The sequence below is a fragment of the Equus asinus genome, chromosome 1 (assembly GCF_041296235.1).
Source record: "Equus asinus isolate D_3611 breed Donkey chromosome 1, EquAss-T2T_v2, whole genome shotgun sequence".
Taxonomy (NCBI): Eukaryota; Metazoa; Chordata; class Mammalia; order Perissodactyla; family Equidae; genus Equus; species Equus asinus.
The window spans coordinates 157,208,435-157,228,205 of record NC_091790.1 but is presented as its reverse complement, the minus strand read 5'-3'; the positions used below and the strand labels follow the sequence as shown (position 1 = coordinate 157,228,205).

The 19,771-nt window shown below is 41.3% G+C and overlaps 1 long non-coding RNA gene across 1 annotated transcript; it reads left to right on the top strand.

Moving 5' to 3' along the window:
- The first annotated feature begins 5,956 nt into the window (after positions 1-5,956).
- LOC123283178 (uncharacterized) lies at positions 5,957-18,480 on the top strand. The gene is made up of 3 exons (XR_006523757.2): positions 5,957-6,121; positions 8,284-8,447; positions 16,883-18,480. It is a non-coding gene; the product is annotated as an uncharacterized lncRNA (long non-coding RNA).
- The last annotated feature ends 1,291 nt before the right edge of the window (positions 18,481-19,771 follow it).

The window sequence follows — 19,771 nt, the reverse complement described above, 5'->3', positions numbered from 1 at the left end:
TTTCTTCTTTATACTTTCCAACATTATTTGACTTTTTTACCATGAGCATATCCCATTTTTCTACTGAGAAAAATAACAAAGCTGTTTTTATTTTTAAAAGAAATGTTTGGTTAACCACACCTGTTTCCTCCAGCATATAACCACCAAATTTTACAGGAACCAACCAATAACTTTAGATCACATCATTGCAACCCTGACCACAGGGGGTCTCAAAGTTTGATGCACTCAAGAATCATCCAGGAGGGTTTCACAGCTGATTTCAGGGGTAAAGGAATTTGCCTTTAAAATTTAACAAGCATCTTGATGTGTCTCACCTGCTAACCTCACTTTGAAAACTATTGTATTAGCATATCCAATCACAGAACATTTTAACCTGCCAAAAAATACACTGAGAGACTATCTCTGAATTTACTAAGAGATATAGAAATATCCAGTGCTTCTTAAAGCAGCTACCTTGGCCGTTGAAGAATTGCTTTCTCTGCCTGTAGCTTTGATGGCCCCTTAAGAGCTGATGTTAAAATGTTGGTGCCAAATGAAACTTATTATCTAGGCTTTATCCTCAAGATCTCTTACATTTTATGCCAGGAGGACAATTATGGGTATGACACTGAATTGTCTGCAGTTCCACGATGTGAAGTGTGGAGGCTCTGTCTTTGGCAGTTAAATGACTCTTACAGGAATTCAATCTTCTGTGTGCAGTCCGAATTTCATTTACTGAAGATGCCACGTATGTTTTATAAGGTGAAAAAATTCTGATTCCTTGCTAGAACTTTCCTGCTTCATCTTGATAATCTGATTCTTTCATAAACTTGGAATAACCTTTGCAAGTTTCTATTGGCTCTTTTCTCTTGCCTCAGTTTTCACTTCAGTGTTAGGAGCTTCACAGGCATTAAGTATTGAGACACTAGTGCAGCTCATTAGTACGTATGACCTACTCAAAGCTATCTTGTTGGATTAGAAACTCAACTTTTCAAGTCAGTTGATGACATTTCTAGATTTAAATTCAGTCTACTTTAAGAGATCTTCCTATAATTGGGTTTTTCAAAGGATGTGAAGGCTTTAGAAATTGATCATCTTTTCTAATTGTTTTTTTTTCTTTTTTCAACTTTTAGTGACGAGTAGTTAGGTCCTACCACCTACATGTTTAGCCTTGTAGTCATTTCTCTCTTCATACATCAATATAATCATACTAGCTGAAAACAATTCCATTACCTTTTATTGTTTATCTAACACTGGGTCATTCCTTCCTTCTTCTTCACTCATTATTTCATCAGTTCCTCTTGAGCACCTAGATATGGTCTAGTTACTTTGCTAGATCATAAGAATTTTTGGACACTAATTCTGAGTGATATAATTTTGTTCCTTCTTGAGCTTCCCCAAGGAGTCAAACTTCACAATCACACATAGCTCCAGAAATAACAACTATACAACTACTGTGAAGTTAGTCTCAATAATCTTAATTAATGACTAAGAAAAAATTTTAGGGTGATGTCTTACCAGTCAGGGACTAACAACTAGCATTATTTTCATCTGTTGCTCAAGGTCCCCAGATGGATACTTTGGACTTCGTGGTCTTCACTGGTGTAAAAATATGTAAGATTCCTGACACTCAATGATTACATGACATGCTCTGTCAGTTGTTCTACCTCATACCAATTAAGGAACACACTCACAATGGCTATTCTTCCAAAACAATCTTTACTCTCCTCCTTGAATCTGGGAATGGACCATCAATGAAAGACTCTGCTGTTGGAACAAGGATTACATGCCCCAAAGTCCTGACAGTGTTTGGGATTACCACCTACTCACCCAAGCAGTGAGAATTCTCTCTCTTCATATTCTCAACACCCTTGCCCTGCCATTTGATTTCTGAGAAAACTAAAAATTAATTCTCAGTGCCAAGACCTTGCTTCATGCCAACAAAAACATCAAATTTGGTTCCAACAGGAGTCCCTCTTGGAGGTTGATGCCATGGATTCCACATACGAGATGATCTCATAGGAAGCTATTTTGGAAATCCCCAGTATCAACGTGTGGGGTGGATGGCTGGACTCTGTGAGGGGTCAGCACAGCCTCTCAGACTTCTTGCTTTCATTTGTAAAATTTGAAACTCTGAACAGTGACCAATAGGGCTGGCAAGACATCCTTCTTCAATAATCTCACAAAACTCCCTGATCTTAGGAGAGTCACTGGTCACAAGAGATGTTATTATGGCACCTGTTTGGTCCTGTGGGAAGTCTGCTGGTGTTTATCTTGTTTGCTTCTGGACAGGCTCAAATACAACTTGGAAAACCCTGGGCCTAAAAATTGGGGAAATTACATAAAGTTCATCTGGAAGTCAGCACAGACTTAAACCAAGTTCCTGATTCTTTTGGGGAAGATGGGCTGCGTAATAATTCTGAAAGAGTCCTGGTGTCAGCTTGGAGGGAGGTTCAACAGGCCACAGGGCTCTCTCTGTCTCTGTCTCTCTTTGCCTCAGTGAAAATGTTTCCCTCCGTCACAGATGAGGACCTGGATGGCATGCTTATCAAATCTGATGAAATTCATTCAGCATGTCAATCCCAAGAAACAGGACACTTGACACCCAACTCTGCAATATACTTCAGACAAACCGTTTAAAGGGTGTCTGTTCAACTTTCAGTGAAGATAGAATTTAGTTGCATATGAAGAGTAATTATCAAAAGATTTATACTGCCTGCTGTTGTTTTGTTTTCTTCTTCATCCTCATTAGTATCTTTTTTTAATTTTTTTCTGCCAAAATCTGTATGCAGTCTTTGAGCTCACCATAAGTGGCTGTGGTAGTTAGTAAATTATAACCAGCCATTTACTGCCATCTTAAAGGAACGCCCAGAGATAGCACACAGTGCTTATGGGCACACAGAACAAAAGATAACTACTTGCAGGCAAGTCCAATTCCCACAGCTCAAAGGCCATAGAATTTTTGAGCTGATAACAGTATTAGAAATTATCTAGCCTATATGTCCCATTTTACAAATGAGGCCCTTTAAAGCTACAGGATTCCCACGACTTCTGAATGCCCCACTACAATTCAGATATACAGTGCGAATGAGAACCCCACTCCTTCCCTATACCTCACTCCCCTGATGCTCCAGGATGCCTGACTCAATGCCTCCTCATAACTGGGTGGTGGCTCCACTTCTGCTCCCCTTTCTTCCCAACACACACCCTTGTGAGCCATTCACACCAGCATCCCACAAAGCTCCACCCCTCTTTTGTGGTTTCCTCTGTCTAGAAGTCCTTCCTTGTTGGTCTGGAAACTGTTCCCTAATCGTCTTCCAAGAACCAGCTCAACTTACCGCACTTTGGGTAAACTGTTTACTCCATCACAGTTAGCTGCTCGTTGTGCACTTTGCCGATACTATGTGAATTTTCAGACTGGTTTACAGGGCCCTGTCTCTCCCACTGGGAGCTACTGGGAGCTGCTGGGAGCAAGAATTAAATGTCAGCCATCTTGAAACCCCAGCTCCAGGTAGAGCTAGGCATACAGTGGACAAATTAAAACAATTAAACTAAATTGTTTAAACAAGCAAATAAACGATAAGAACAATAAAAACAACTTTAGGCCAGGCCCCATTCCATAATTCTATGGAAGCCACAAAGATAAAATGACAAAACTTTTGCTCTCAAAGGGCTTACAGTTCACTAGAGAAGTCACCTATAACTTAACAAATATCTGCTGAATGATGAATTAATGTGATCTAATTCCAATATTCCCATGTTGATAGGCTTTTACCAAAATTCAGCTGATCTCAGTGTGTTTTATGGAGCAGTTGTGTTTTATCTTGACTAACAGGACTTCCTACTTTGTAGTCTGACTTCCACACTTCACTGCATTTATCACAGCCCCCAGGGTTGGGTTCTCACCATAAAGCGGTGCAGAAAACATGGTGGGAAAATTCACTCACACACATTAGAAGGGTCCTCCATGGTAAATGCTATGTTGGCCTGGAGTGGGAAAATAGGCACACATACTGTTAGTTGGAGGGTAAAGCAGTATAATCATTCTGGTGATCAATATTGGCAACAGGTTATCAACATTTTAAATGTACATCTTTTTGTCCCAGCATTTCCACTACTAAAAATTTATCCTATGAACATTTTTGAACAAATCTACAAATGTATAAGGATGTTCATTGCAGCAATGATTGAAATAGCATAAATTTAAAAATTGTTACATTCATACCTTGGAATTACATGCAATCATTACAAAGGACGCAATAGATCTAACCGGTCAGAGAAGGAGAGATATTCAATATATTATTAATTCAAAATACAAGGTGTTGAAGAGTAATGTTTGGTAATAACCATTTGTGTAAACACAGAATAAATACAGATATTTGTACATGTACTAAAAATTACTTAAAGAATACACAAAAAATGTTAACAGAGATTGTAACAGTGGACAACATAGAAGAGAGTAAGGGACAGGAGAATTTTATTTTTTATTTCATACACTTCTGCAGTGTTTGAATTATTTTACTACTGAATATATTACTTTTATGATTTCTACAAGTATCTTCCATCTTCTTACCACATTCTTGTTTTATCTGTTTCAGTTTAGCCAACTAGTTTTTCTCAGGACTAAGGTTATTTATTCCATATTAATTCTCTATACATCTCCCATATACATCTCCCAAACTTATTCTTTCTAAATCACCTTTTCACTTTAAATATGACCTTTCCAAGGTCAAGCTGGTTATTAACCAGATGAAACCATCAGTACATGGACTCCCCAATCCAGGTATTGAATTACAAAAAGTACACGTGGAAAAAAAATGTTAACTCAATTGTGTCAATGAAAACATCAATGAACATTAACAATGCCACAGTGTCGTGATGTAGGAGGTCAAAGACACATGCACTCTGCACCAGGTGTCACAGTGGGGCTTAACTGGGGCATTTCTGGTTCTGCCGTTAGGACCATGAGCGCTCCAAGCTCAACGAAAGCGCGTGAGACACCGCCATTATCCCCGGATCATTGCCACGGTAGACCCAAACAACTCCAGTCTATCGTGTCAATGTGTATTTGGGGAGTCTTTAATGCACGGATCATTGGCAAGCTGCGCCATAAAAGCCCTGTAGGAGCCGTGGGCGTGTGTGGAATCAATGCACACTCGGGGACTCCCCCATGCCCGGATCATTTGCAGCGCATCGTGTCAATGCATACTCCGGGAGCCCTTACTCGGCGGCCTGTGCGTGCTGAGGAACAATGTACACCAAAAATACTTATGAAATAGTTGTTATGGTGCATACACAGTATTCACTCTTCTAAACGGCATGTCAGCAAGTTTAGTGTGTGACAAATAACTCCTAAAAGGCACAAAACACTCCTAGAGGCCCAACTTCACACATGAATGGTTGGTCCATGGAATTGTGGCACAACCGTGGTGGGCGCAGGGGTTTTTCTTTACCATGAACAAAGGGAATCTAAGCCTCTGCTTCTGCTCAGCGTTGTCAAGGTTTTCCATATAATCCCAATTACTTCCCCCTTATTTTCCTGGGCGTTTGATGCTTAAGATCAAGAACATTCCATCTCTCCCTAACCTGTTCCAAAGCACCTGCAGTTAGGTAAGAGGGTTAGAGGAAATCTCTGTGGGTCTCAAGCCTCTAGACCAGCACCGTCCAACAGAAAGATAATGTGAGCCACATATGTCATTTTAAATGTTCTTTGTAGCTACATTTTTTAAAAAGGTAAAAAGAAACAGATTTAATTGATTTTAATAATATATTTTATTTCACCCAATATATCCGAAATATTATCATGTCAATATCCAATCAATATTTTAAAATGACTAATGAGACAATTTACATTCTTTTTTCATGCAGAGTCTTCTCAATCCAGTCTGTATTTTACACTTAACAGCACATCTCGATTTGGACCAACCACATTTCACCTGCTCGTGTGGCCCGTGGCCGCCCCCGCGGACAGCACGGCGAGGGCGGCCTAGGAAAATGAAGGCCGGTAGCTTCTATGTTCGCTGTCCTTCGATGTTCGCTGTTCTCAACTGCCCATCTCAAGGCAGGTGTGTGCCTAGTTTCCACCTCATTTCCCTGCCAGGACTGCACCTGCCAAACTGCCTTTTCTTAGCCGCCGGACTGGGTGGGTATGTTTTGGTTTTTGTACTCATAAAAAGGACCACAAATGTGCATTCAGAAAGGAGAGAAAACTACTTTAGGCAAAAGCGGTCGTGGGAGTACCAGGTCCTCCTTCTCGGAGGTGGAGGTGTAGAGGAGAGCACGGGGCTGCTGGGAAAGGGAAAGAGAGCGGGAGCGGCGCTAAGTGCGAGGGTGGGGGCCTCGCTGCCACGAACTTCTCCCGCAGCTGTGCTGTCAGCAGGGCAGCGGGCCGTGCATCTCGGGGTTCGGGGGTCCCCGGCGGTCGGCCGGGTAGGGTCGCTGGTATCTGAGGCTGAGTCTTCGCAGAGACACAAAGGGGGCGGGGGTTGCGAGGAGAGGGAAACAGAGACAAAGACGCGGGGGAAGACAGCAGAGAGCGGGCTGCGGGGGCGGGGCGGGGGCCGCGGCAGACAAAGCGCCCGCGGCGGCCGGGAGGCGAGGGGCGCCGCGCTCGTCTGGGCTCCGCGGGACGGCCCCGGGCGGGCGCCGGGAGGGAGGCGGGCGGATCGGGCAGGGCCATTTGAATATCAGGCTCTGCCACACTCGGGGCGCCGCTGACAACTTCATTACCTCCGCTTATAAAAATGACTGCCGGCAAATGCAAATGGCTTGCCGGTCTCGGCCGCCTGCCTGCGCTCTGCCGCCGGCTGCGGGCGGAGGCCCCGGAAGCCCGCCGCCCGACAGAGGGAACGGCCGGGCCGGGCCCGCTCCTCCTCCCGCGCCCCGCGCCCCGGCCCCGGCTCCGGCTCCGAGGGCCAGAGCGGAGACGGTTTGGGGGTGGCTCAGAACTGCTTATCCACTAAGATTTGCTTGCGAATGTTAAGTAAATCCCCTGCCTGTTAACTATCATCCAATTAATGTATGGAAATATCAGGAAAATAGAGTACTCTGTGGGTCGGATTCCTAACCTTGAACCGTGGTGGAGGAGGCTGGACCCCACTGGTCCCGGACTCCCCCCGCCCATGGTGATTGAATTAGACCAAAGCATCCCCAGCGCCCCTTGTTCGCCTATTGAGTAAGCAAGCGAGGGGTGTGCTGCTCCCTGGGCCCCAGGCCGTCGAGTCAAGCCGCCACCAGGACTATGCTGTGCGGCTGTGCAGAAGCCCTCTCCCGGGTCCCTGCCTAGCTGAGCAGTCCCTATGGGAATGGAGGCAAGCCGTGTGCAGAAGGAAAAGCAGTCTTTCCGGAGCCTCGCTCCTTCCTTTGGCACAGAGAAAGAGGAGAGAACTCCCTCTCTGCCATGAAGGCACCTCTTGCCTGTGACAGCTCTGGTTATTACATATGGACTCCTGTGAACTCCTCGAGGACAGGAGCTAGGTCGCTTTTAGTAATAATAACAACAGCAGCAACAAGAATAATAGTAAACATCTGCTGAGGGCTTATTATGCACAGAGCATTATGCCAACTGTTTTACCTAGAGTGTTTTTGCCACAACAACTCTATTGCTCTTCTGGAAACTGAGGCTTAGCAAAGCCAGGTTAACCCAGCTAGGAAGGGATGGAGCACCAATGAGAAAGCAGGCCTGCCTCCCTGCCGGGCCTGTGCTTGCAAACATTCCACAATTTTCTGGGTCTTTCTTGCAGCTGGCAGCTGCTGTCCAGCAACCTGTTCCTTCTACTCCTCCCCACAAGCCATTCCTCCCTCTCCGTTGTGGCCCAAGAATTAATCCTAAATAGTCCAAATCTATTATGATCACCCCCTTCTTTTGTTCCGGGTTTGGTTCAGAAAAAAGCATGTGACCAGTGCTGGCCAACACCATGTGAGGGGACATCTGGGGGGTTCTGGGAAATGCTTCCTTGCTCTAAAAAAGGGACACATTTCTTCTGCTGGATGGTATCTCGCGCTGTGTGCAGTTTGACAGTGTCCACCACCTGGTAACTGTGGAGGAGCCAGCCAGCAAAGCTACTCTTTGCAGAGACAAATTTGCAAGATTTACTACACTTAATGCAAGGGCTAAAGTCTAGGAAAGTTGCCTTCTAGTCCTACCTCTACTAGCAGCGAAATCATGCTGCCTCATATTTATTCACGGTTGTATTTAAGGATAATTCTTTTTCGGAACGAGAGAAAATATAAAGAAGTAAACAAGCGAAAACTCCGGAAATTTGGTCATGTTTCTTCCCTGCTCTATTTTTGTTTCTTTATCAGAAAAATGAATGAACAGCATCTGCTCCTGGGCACTGAAAATGGACCCTCACACTTCCCGATTCTCTTCCTGGGCCCTCACCTCCAACCTCATTCAGTCTCAAGGCTCTAAGCAGCTTTTCCCCACCTCCCTTTTCCATCAAGACAACATCTCTTTGCCTTCACAGGTAACGTGTCTCTTCCCTCCCAGGTTTTCAGATCCTCCCTCCACCTGTTGCGCACGCGCACACCCAGGTGTCTGAGGTGACTGCCTTTGAAATGTTGTTTGCTAGCCTTCAAGTAGTCTCTCTGGAGAACTGGTATCTGATTTTGAACTTTTTGGAAAGCAGTGGCTCCTTAACTAATCACTTACTAGTTTCTTTTGGCAACTGCTTTCAAACGTAGACTCCAAATTAGAATGGAAAATTGATTTTTATTGTTTCATTAAAGTCATGCATACTTTTCATTAAAATATTCAAGAAAACTATATAAAATATGTACTTTATGCTTTAAGAATTCATCCAGAATCAATAAGTGGTGACCAGCTCGAACATCTCTAATGTTTCCTGGCACTGGGGAAAGGAAGCCCCAACTCCTTAGCAAGACCTTCAAGACACTCCACAGTCTGCACCCAACCAGCCCCAGCTTTATCCATTACACACCCCATCCATTGTACCATTACACACCCCAAAGTCACGCTGCCGCATTTCCTCTCCCATCACATATATTTCAGCACGTTGGGTTCCCACACTCTCTAGAATGCCCTTGAACCTCATCTCCAACTTTTCAAACACCACTGATTAAACACCACCTCTTCCAAGAAGTCTTTCCCTTTCCTCACATCTAGTGACACAAAATATTGAATTAGCTAGTATTTTTTCTCATTAATATTCAGCATATGTTTTGTGTTTATTGATATCCAGTAAATAATACACATGTCCAAATAGTGGAGGACTTAAATATCACCATGCAAATAAGTAAAATGGGTCATAAATGTTATCAGCAGAATGTATAAACTTCACTCCCAATTTAAGGATGAGCTGTTCTCTTAGATGTGATAAAATAAAGCTTCTTACACTCTCATTTCTGTTAGGGTAACTTTGATGTAAGTAATAGAAAACCTGTCTCTGCTAGCTTAAACATCAAAGAAAATGTAGTATCTCACGGAGAAAGTCTCAAGGTAGCAGGTGCTGGGGTTGATTAATTTAGTGGCTCAATAATGTTTAACATTGTCAGGGACCCAGGTTCTTCTCATCTTTCCACTCTGCCATCCTGAGCTTGTTGACCTTGTCCTTAGCTAGTTCTCCTCAAGGTCTCAAAATGGCTGCCATCGTTCTAGGCATCACGTGAAGACATGGTATAAAGTCCAGCCAAAAAAAGTGAGACTGTTCTATTTTAAATTTCTTCTTAAGAGTAGGGAAATTATGCAAGAAAACTTCTTGGAAGATCTTTTCTCATATTTCATTGGCCAGAACTAGGTCACATACTTATCCATAAACTTTCACTGGCAAGGGAGATGAAATGATCGTCACCGATAACTAATCAGGATTTACCCCTGAGTCATATTCGGGGGTGGTAGTGGGGGTAGACAGGGAATAGGACAGGCAATATCAGAACAAAAGCCGAATTTTGGCTAGTACCCCAGTCATCTGTTCTTGTAGACAAACCATCCCAAAGCATATTGGCTTTAAAAAAGTTATTCTTCTCAAGAACCTAGACTGAGGGGGAAGGGAGGGATTCTCAAGGAAGAAGGGAGGACGGTTGAGCAGCAACTGCCGGTGTCCCTCTGCAGCTTAGGATGGTTTATCATTTAAAAGTCAAAATGAGTCATATTTAGCTTATTCTTGTATTGGTCTTTTCTACAAAATATGTGTTAAAAATGGTACATATTGATTTAGTCAATGGTAAATTGGCTGAATTCATCTGGTAATTTTCTTAGGAGGTGGGAAAATCACTTCTGCTCTTTGCTCTGCTTTTTCCTAAACAACTAGTCATATTCTGAACTCCACTTAGGGGTTCTCCTTTAACAATATTAATGTTTCACTGAATTAAGCCATTTTTGCCCTAAATCCTTTAGTTTGTAGACATCTGAGAATTAAGGTCAGGAGGATAGCAAATAATTCCTTTAATTTAGCAAATAATTTGATAACTGGATTACTCACCATCAGAATACTACCCTTTTGGAAACCGGTAAACCACAGGAGCTTTTGAAGATAAAACGATTAAATAAAAATCCCCCTCTTTTAATCAGGGCAGGTAGGAAAATTGCAACATACATTCTTTGTTTTGTAGTGTCACTTCCCTATCCTAAGTAAGCCTTCTAGTTCTCTTTTAACTTATATATGTGAGGCAAGAAAGTTCTTAAGTGATGGCTATAGTTAGATGCCTATCATTTACTAAAATAAGACGTGGACTTCCTTTTGTGATTATATCTTCCATCTTCTAATAAATGTATAACTGCCTCTATAACAAAACCCAGTCAGATGATGAATGTGCCTATAATACCACCTCTCTCCCCTCTTTTATTCAAGAAGCTCATGGAACTGCTTGCGCAAAATCTGATATATTTCAACATCGTCTTTCTGAATCGTGGACCATTAAAGCCAGAATCATAGCCCTCTAATTTGATAGGTGAAGAAAGTGAGGCCCCAGAGTTTAGAGAACTTTCTGGAAGCTTCCAGGCTAGTTAGTGGCAGTGCGGGATCTCATTATCTTGTTTTCTGGTTGATTGCCCTTTACACTACACAATGCTGTTAATGATTAGCATCAAGGACAGAACTAACTTTAACCAGGTTATCAAGTCAAATTCTTTAATGTGGAGTTGATGGTGCTCTCTCAGCCAGGTCCCTGCAGGGGCAGGGTTCACATTATATCCTCAGAGGCACAGAGTGTGTCCTCTAGCCTCGAGCTCATCATATCCAGAGATCCCACCTAGCACTACAGACCATCCAGCCCCACTCACAGGTACCTACGGTTTCATTACATGTCCCAGCAGCCCAAGTAAACCCAGGGCATAAGGAATGTAGTTGACAAGGTATTTCCCCCTCCCCTCCCATTCAGCTAGTGCAGAAAGGGAAAAATGGAAGGGGGCAGGTAACACATTGCTTGCCATCTTTTCACCATCACAGTGAATTTAAAGCCAAAATTAAGACTAGAATCTGACGGTTCAGTCACAAAAGTAGGTGTTTACTTCTCAGATGTAAGTTGAATTTTCTCCATTAAGTAATTGTTTGGATTTAGAACCCCTGGGGCCTGTATGTTTTCAACATGGAATTATGCCATTTGCGGCATTCATTCAAACCCACAACTCATTTGCTCAAAACATCTATTTGCAAACACGAGAAAGGAAAGTGGGCTCTAATTCACCAATATTTTTTAAACAATTAAAGCACAACTAAGAAAAGGAAGCCTGACTTCCCCTCTTCCTCCTCCTCGGCTTCCCTTCTTCTTTAGCCAACAATGGCCGTAATCCTCTCTAATGAGGTGGACTGTGTTAAGAATTTTCTTCACTTAACATTTCTCATTATTAATAAATTTTACACTGACAACTATAAAGTGAACACTTTGGATTTATGCACCTAACCTAATTACATATGCTGCATGTACGCCTTTCATTATTTACTTGACAGATTCATTCCTTGATATCATAAATAATTAACCAAGAATCAAATATTAACAGTCAGATACGTGTTAATTCTCCTCAAATCTGTAGAAACAAACTATATTTTTATCTTCAGTTCAACAAGCACTGATTAAAATTTCTTCATTAGGCAAATTTCATAAGCAAAATTCTTGATCTACTTTTCTTACTTTCACTGAAAATTAAACCTGGAACAAATTAATCCAGGGTTACTTCATGGGAAAAAAAATGAATATAACAGTATTTCTAACAAGCCATTGGATTCGTAATCTTTCTCAAGCACTGCTTGAGAAATGCATATATAAGGATTAGCATATTCCTATATATGAAACATTAATCTGTGTGTTTGTTAGGAATTTTCAAGCACGGTTTTTCTTATAAACTAAAAGTCAGCACATATTGGTTGCTAGTAGTATATTACCAGAGCTTCTTGTCTAGTGGGATGATGGTTTTAACCAAACTATTATTTTATAACTTGTTTAAAGAATGATTTCTAGGCATTATGGATCATGCTAGAACTAAATTTATTAGGGCTGAAAATTTACCCGGAGGTCAAAGTATAGCTGTTGCTTTTTCTGCTTTAATGAGCTAGGTTTAAATTTTTTTATTCATGTATATCAACATCTTCATTGATCAAACTATTCTCACATTTTATCAAATTTGCTTTGGTAGAGCATACCATACAATTTCATCATTTAAAAAATATTAAAGATTCATAGATAGCCACATTATTCATAATACAAGATTAATGCCAGGCTGACAGGTTTTTGTAAAGATCTGACTCTTTTTTTCGAAGTGCATATACCATATCTATGTGAAATGTACCTCTGATGTGGCATATTGATTATTCCCTTCTCTTCTCTTCTAATGCTAAAGAGAGAATATTATAGAAGGATTGTCAGGGTTAGTGTGTCTCTGACCTACACATGTACTATTAATAATTTATGAGCTGACTTGAAATACAGCACCAAGAAACCAACTGTGGACCACTGCTGCTGCCTGGACTGACGTACACTCAGGGTTGACAGCATGTGCACCCAGATTTTGAGGTTCTGTTCTTAAAATACATGGAGAGACGCAAATGCTCCAGGTGCCAGAGTTAACTGAATGGGAGGAAGCCACGCTTCTTTGTTAGAAATTTCAAGTAGCTACATTTATCTCTTTTCATCCTATCCTTTCTAGGACACGAGATTTCCTTTTTAAATTATTTAATCAGGTTGTCAAGTTAACTCATAGTGTCTATAAACATTAGAGAATCTAAATTCAAATAACGTGGAGGTTTTTCAAGCAAAAGATAGGTCTTTCTTCTTATTTCCCCCATACCTTCACACCCAGAGGTGGTCTACTGTGTATCCTTCCAGATTGGGTTCTGTGCTCACACAAGATAGAGGAGGTGATGAGAGTCCCCCGCCCCTCAAAAATGGTGTCACACTTTACACACTGTGTTGCAATTTCCTTTTTTCACTCAGTCTTAGAAGTAGAATTGCTAGGCGAGTAACTGATTTTTTAAAATCTCCCTAATCCATTAGTTAGGCAAGAATCAACAAATATTCCTGTTTAGAATTTAAATATTACAACTTTTTATTAATAGATTTGCTCATAACACTTAAGTGCATTTTTTTAAGTATGCTCTTAAAACTTTAACAATATGGAGTAATTTACGAAGAGATTATCTAAAATTTCCAGTTACGTGAATTTCATGTGTGAGCAGCTTTATGCAAAAGCAAACTGAAGTCTAAGTTGTTTGTAATGCTGTAGCGGTAGTCATCAAGCACACGTCTGTGTGTATTATTTTTAACATCAATGTCCAAAGCATTTGAGCAGTGCTACGTATAAGTAACGCTTGAAAAGTGTGTTTATAGAGATTGACAACTGTTAAACTACTGAATGCTTTTCAAAATATATTCAAAGAATTTTATGTTTGAAAACACTTCATCTAGGAAATCTAATTAAAAATGATGTTATGTTTATTTGAAACCATCACAAGTAAGTATATTTGTAAAATTCTTTGCCTTTCACCTAAATTGTTTGACGTCTTCTACAAACAGTGTAACAGTTACCTAGTGTGTCTGTCAAGTTCTATTATATGAACTAGAATATGCTTTCAGAAAAGACGCCTTGCATCCGATGACAGACACTTCCTATCTGCTAGGATTCATAAAAATTGGAACGTTGATCATTTCACGTAGGGATTTTCTTTAGCAAGAAGATAAAGGGAAACCTTGTTATCCCAAATGACTTACTAGTCAAAAGTACCCAGGACACTGAAACCTGGAAACTAGTTAATGGTTTGTAACAAGTCAGAAATAAAGATGTTCGACCAAGAAAATGACATTAAGCAGCACTGGCTACACGAGAAAAGAGCAGCCTGTCAGAATCGTGCGAGGGCTGTGATGACAGGGAGACAATAACGTAGGATGCCACCAATTCCTCTCAGTGGGGGTGTTTTCAACAGCTTTCTCTTGGGAGTTTCCATGCACTTCCTTTGTAGGAAACCTTCCCTCTAAAAATGGCAGCAGGCCCCTTGGAGGGCTTATTAAAATTCTCCTTCTGTGTTATAAAGTGTGTTGTATAAGGCAGATGGCAGTACCTGAACAGTTCATTCTTCATTGTATAAAGGAAAGCGGGGACAACAGTCACGCCAGTAAGGTAGCTCCACAGCTGACATATCCCACTAATATTGCACAGTCGGCATGGTGAAACAGGAAATAGTCAGAGGAGAAATCAGTCAACAAGCCCACCTAAAATGGCAGACAGCGTGAATCCAAACAGAAGCAATATGGTACATAATGAATATTCCTTATTCAGATTGGTGTCCACTATATCTGCAAACGAATTTCACATACGAACTTAAACCTCCACAGTGTCTAATCCAACAGCACCATTAGGATGAACACTGTTTTCATTTTCAAGAGAAATTTTATTTCATTCACTTTCCGCCACAAAACTGCAGCTAGAACAGTGTACCTCTACCTACCTCATCATGGGCTATAAAGGCTGTGCCACCAAAGACTTGAAAAAAGCAAAGAACCCAGCTATCACCCAATGAGTTCTTTAATACTAGTAATTTCAAGGAATGAATCTACTTTATCTAGAATAATACTATTGCTGTTTCTTGGGGGTTTATTTTTGAGGAAGATTAGCCGTGAGCTAACATCCACCACCAATCTTCCTCTCTTTTTTTGCTGAGGAAGATTGGCCCTGAGCTAACATCTGTGCCCATCTTCCTCTATTTTATATGTGGGACACCTACCACAGCATGGCTTGCTTAGTGGTTAATAGGTCCATGCCCAGGATCCGAACTGGCGAACCCTGGGCTGCCAAAGCAGAGCACGCGAACTCAACTGCTACGCCACAGGGCCGGCCCTTACTATTGCTGTTTTTGACTTAACCCTGTTCTAATGTAAAGTTATATCATTTCATATATGTCTGTTTAAAGTGTTATAATACCACTAAACTAATTTCCAATAGAGCAATAGCTGTTAGAACAGTCTTCTAAACCATTTCTTTCTTTTTATATTCTATTCTCAACATATTTTAAGCTGCATGACAAAATAAATGTTTCATAACCTTTTTCAGCCAAATCCTTTTTTTACTGATGTCATTGCAACCAGTGGGAGGTCTCTATTTTCCACTCTGCAGTCCTATATCTAGAATTATTTCTGATATAGATTAGCTGCCCCTTAGTGAGCTATGAAAGACAAAATCTTAGTCTCTTTAAGCTTGTCTCATTTGACAGCATGCACGTATTTACATGAAAGAAAGAGCAAATATTTGTTCTTTTCGTACAAGCTGTCAGGACAAACGTGGGCTGTTTAGAAAACTGTTCAGACAAACAGAATTGATGTTTACTACATGACGTGATAAAAGGTCAACAACAGGTAAAATTAAGGCTTATTGAAAAAGAAATAAAGAGCTGACATGCATTTTTGGAACCAAAGTTGATCATGTTATGCCACAAATTATATACTACCTTGACAATTAAAATGCATTGTTTATTCATTTGCTTGTTTGTTTAAGAAAACATGAGCTTAATTTCAGTTGCTCACTTACCAGAGTATCAACTTATGGTCCATTGCAGGGAGAGAAAAAAGAAAATGTTTGTTACCCTAGAAAGTTTCCAATTAAATTCGCTTTTCAGCTTTTTTCTCCAGGGAACTCTCTAGTAGCTAATAGGCACATATTCTGGAGCCAGGTAAGCTGAGCATTCCTGTTGTGACTGACATCTAATCAGGGATGCTGAGGCACCACCTCCAGTTGCCCAAGAAAATCACACTACGCTTTAGGAAACCAGTGGTTCCTGAGCCAGCCCTGGTGGCCTAGAGGTTAAAGTTTGGTGTGCTCCGCTCCAGTGGCCCAGGTTCGGTTCCAGGTGCGGAACCACACCACTCATCTGTCAGTAGCCATGCTATGGCGGCAGCTCACATAGAAGAACTAGAAGGACTTACAACTAGATATACAACTACATACTGGGACTTTGGGGAGGAAAAAAAAAGAGGAAGATTGGCAATAGATGTTAGCTCAAGGTGAATCTTCCCCAGCAAAAAAGGAAAGAAGGAAAGAAAGAAAGAAAGAAAAGGAAGGAAGGAAGGAAGGAAGGAAGGAAGGAAGGAAGGAAGGAAGGAAGGAAGGAAAGAGAGAGAGAGAGAGAGAGAGAGAGAAAGAAAGAAAGAAAGAAAGAAAGAAAGAAAGAAAGAAAGAAAGAAAGAAAGAAAGAAAGAAAAAGAAAGAAACTGGTGGTTCTGAGTATGTGGGAGCAGTGGTTTACCGAAGGATGCTTCCAGGGCAAACACACTTTTCCTCTTGCTTCTAGGATTTGTACTATCATGGCTTCCCTGGGGAATACCTGCATCCTGGGGGCAAATTTCACCTGCCCCTGGACCCACTCTGTTCTGAAGCCACAAGAACAGAACTTGTTCTGCTTCCTGTGGACAGCATCCCATCTGCTGAACACACTTTTTAATAAGTAAACTCTATTTCCAGGGAAATACCTATTGGTATTAACAAGAAAATACCATCTCTACAAGATTCTCTGAAAAGAAATCCTGTCAGTGCCACTCATTCTACCTTCAAAGACAAGTCCTTGTAATTACTTTCTCCTCTTCATTTTCTTGTCTGGATAAGCAACAAGATCAAGAGAGCCTATCCATTTTCCCCACATACCTTCCAAAGTGTGTGTCTGCTTTGCAGGCTGGGATCAGAAATTTCATTATCTGTATGTGTATTAGTAATTCACTGCACAAAGAGAACAGGGGGCCGAGGAGGAGAGCAAGCATGGCAGCAAGCATCAGACAGACAATTGTATATATGCAAATGCTTGCAAATTCCTGCCAGCATCTCCCTATCTATAACCAAGCAACATGGAAGCCTATTCATCCCTCAGCTTTTTTGCTGCCAAAAACGGTTGTGGTTTTGGAGGAAAATATTCAGAAAACGTTGAACTTTCAGCCACTGGGACTAAATCTAACTCAAAACTGACTACATAAAAGGCTAATGCATAAATATAAGCAGTGATTTTTCTAGAAAGACACCAGCCATGCAACCTCTTGGCTACAGAGGTTGAAAAAGAAGATGCTCAGGGAGGGAGCGGAAGAAGGGAATGGCCGCGTGCAGCTCTCCAGCCCAGGCATCAGAGGACTGAAATGTTGCCTCTTGGCTTCAGGGTTGTGTATTTGCATAAACTGCCTGGGCAAGAAGGGGCATGGAAAACTGGAAACTGGCATGATGAAGAAAATGCCCCAAATACAAATTCATAAATACAAAGCACTCACTTTCAAAACTAATGTACATGGTGTTTGAAAATGACAGCAAGAATCATCATGTATTTTGTTTTGTCTTGAAAACAATTATGCTCAAATAATAATGGTGATACAAATTTGCATGACTTTATTCTTATATATTTATTCTACTCACTGCAAATCAGTAACAATGGTAATAATTCACATATATACATGCCTTTCACATACAGTAATTCAGTTATCCTCAAAATTATGCTTCGAGTTAGGGTCACTATTGACTCTCCTCTGAAATCGTTCTTTTAGCTAATTTTACACAGGTTAGAAAAAGCTCAAGATTCTGTGGTGCCTTTTTAAGCCACTTCATTTTGCTGGTCTGTTTTTGTTTAGCAAATGTTGTATTTGCTGAAAATTCAAGTGCATGAGACTTACTGTAGCCTTTCACAAGCCATCAGTATGCAGTTGCCATCATTTGGATTTTACTGCAGTGTAGAAACGTCCTTAGTCTTTCCTTGAGTAATTTAATTTCAATCTCTGTGGCCTGTCTCAAGGACTCCCCTCAAATCCTGTAATCTCAATGCGGTACAGCTGCCCAGGTGGAGACTGCCCACCTTGCTTGCAGCTAGAGGTGGCCACGTGACTGAGTTCTTACCAAGCGACGTAGTGATGTGTGCAACTTCCAGGTCATCATCTTAAAGATCTCTGCGACTTGATTTAAAATAATCCAGCAAAGAGGGAGGGCATATTTGGGGAATATAATGATATAAATTCGGCCATGTGAAGATAACTTTAAGCTGAGTGATGGGTACATGGGGATATATTATAATAAATTGTCGCTACATTTGTATGGATGTGTTTGGAATTTTCTATTGAAAAATAGACTAAAAGGTGCTTGCCCCAGTTGTTTTCTCTCCTCTCCTTCTTCCTGGCTGGAAATAGGAATGACTGGAGCAACCTTGGAAAGCCCATGTTGAGGATGGCAGGGCCACCCCACCAGACTGGGTCCCTGAATGACTTCCTGGGAGTGGGGCTTTCCCACTTGCCTTGGAGAGTTATTGTAAGAGAAATTGGTTTTTTGCTCATTTGAGCCATTGCATTTTGGGGTCTCTGTTATAGTTAGAGAGTTCCCTCCATAACTCCAGCTCCTTACTTACATTCTACTTCAAAACAGTCTCCTTCACTCTAACAGACAGTATAAGCTCACTGCCTTCGCCATCCCTTTACTCATCTCTGGCTCTCCTGGAGGTCAGCAGAGTGTTAGAACTCAATGCATGTTTACTATGGTCACATTTTTGTTCCTCAGGCTGAACCACAAGCTACACAAATACCTAGACGGCACGCAGACAACCTTAAATTGTTCACAATACAACCCACTGTCAAAACCCTTACAAAAATGTCACTTTTTGAGTTTAGAGGTCTACAATTTAACATAGTTATGGACAAACTTGATGGAGAAAAGAATCATAAATTATTACAGTAAAACTTAGGATGAAATAGCAATGTTGAGAACATTTCAACTAGCAAAAAAAAAACTTAGGAAAAAATTTAATTTTTTTCTCATAAAATATGGTTGTTTTCTAAACTACCCTACAGGCAGTCTCTAAGCCATCAACCTGTCTCCCCGCTCCGGGTCTGGCACAGTCCAGCAGTGTTTTCAGGCCTTTTGAGTTTCAGCGTGTGTAGAGAGCACACCCTCTCCAGTCCAGCAGAGATTCCTCCTTTCCTGCGGCCTCACACCAGGCTCCCTGCACACTTACCCTGAGGCCTAAGTGATCTGGCCAGAGATGGGGCTTAACATGTCGCATGAGGCGCGTGGGCTAAAATAATTTTCTAAAAGGAGTTGTTAATCCTTGTAATGGATCACCAAAGAAGGTCACAGGTTCTTTCTCCAACGGTCCTTAGAAATAACGCTGATTTTCACACAATGGATTTAGGTGAGGTCCCCTGAAGGTCCGAGGATGAACTTGGTAGGTCAACCTACAAAGAGGAAAGCAAAAATGGGGTGCAAACTAGTGCTCATTATTAATTGAAACTAAACAAAATTAGGAGTTTCAGGAAGTTCTGTTTGCAGGGTTCAACTGCAGGTTTCACTCTGCTCGCTTTTGCAACAGGAAAAATAATAACCTGTGAGCACTGC